Here is a 1,203-nt window from a genome sequence, read left to right as displayed (position 1 = left end):
CAGATGCACCAGAAGAGGACATCAGATCTCATTAGGGGTGGTTGTGAGCCACCATGTGGTTGCTGGGATTTGAACTCAGGACCTTCAGAAGAGCAGTCGGTGCTCTTAACCACTGAGCCATCTCGCCAGCCCTTCCCTCCCATTTCTTACTTTCTGTTAAAGTGTGTTTGTGTGGGAGGCTTGGGGGGGGGGAGGATATTTTAACTGAAGCATCTTTAAAGGGTGCAGGATTTGAGCCCTTCAGGTTGTTTGTAGAGTCCCTGGGCTTTTAGGTTTAAGTACTTGTTGTCTGTCTAGTAATTTAACTTAATACAGGGAGAAAGTATTGGGGAAAAAAGCCCAGTGAATATCCCCCTTGAAGTTTCCAAATCCAGCGAGGCTTTGCTAGGGAACTTAAAAAGCAGAGATAAGTGGCAGAGGGTGTAGCCCAGTGGTAAGAATGTACCCTTAACACGCCAGAGGTCCTGGGTTTGATCTCCAGGATGAAAGAAAAGTGAAAATGAATGAATGTATGAATGTTTCTGGTTCCTTCTGTGTAGATTTGACATGACGTGAGGCTCTGTGTATATTTTCCCTCCTCTCTGTAGGGCATCTGGTAGCTAAGAGGGTAGCTAAGATGCTATGATAGTAAGTCCCTATCATATCCTTGCAAATAAAGTTCTGAGCTAGTGAGCGCTGGGTGGATTTCTGAGTCCAGGTTTAGAAGTCAGCTCTAAGGGGCAAGGTGAGTGGTGCTCTGTACCACTGAGGAAATGGACCTGACCTGCCGGCCTAGGCAAAGGGAAAGAGAGGTCTTGTTTTTCCCTTCAAAGGGGGAGGGGCATTTATGCCACGGAACTTATAAAACAACTGACAAAGGCTTGCTGAAATTTCCACGTCAACATACAGCAACAATTCATTTACTTTCTTCTCTTGTTACAAGGTCTTCCTTGGTAGGCCAGGCTGGCGTTGAATTCATTGAGGATCCCAGAATGGCCTTCAACGTGGATTTGGTGTCAAGAGTGTAGGTGCGCACCATCATCCCAGGCTGGTTGGAACACTTGAGGACAGAATGGGTGCTTCCCATAGTTAAGAGGAAATAGGTTACTAGCCTGGGCACACAAAGGTGTTTGGTAATTCTAGCTATGAAATAGTTCTTTTTTGGTAATTCTAGCTATGAAATAGTTCTTTTTTGGTAATTCTAGCTATGAAATAGTTCTTTTT

General features: G+C 44.9%; 1 protein-coding gene across 1 annotated transcript in view; it reads left to right on the top strand.

Moving 5' to 3' along the window:
- The window catches only part of Pdlim1 (PDZ and LIM domain 1), a 49,194-nt gene that overhangs the window by 11,588 nt on the left and 36,403 nt on the right, over positions 1-1,203 (top strand). The gene's annotated exons all lie outside the window — the stretch shown is intronic.

This window comes from Mus caroli, chromosome 19 (assembly GCF_900094665.2).
Source record: "Mus caroli chromosome 19, CAROLI_EIJ_v1.1, whole genome shotgun sequence".
Classification (NCBI taxonomy): domain Eukaryota; kingdom Metazoa; phylum Chordata; class Mammalia; order Rodentia; family Muridae; genus Mus; species Mus caroli.
The sequence above is the reverse complement of the archived record's forward strand: the minus strand, read 5'-3'. Positions and strand labels throughout refer to the sequence as shown.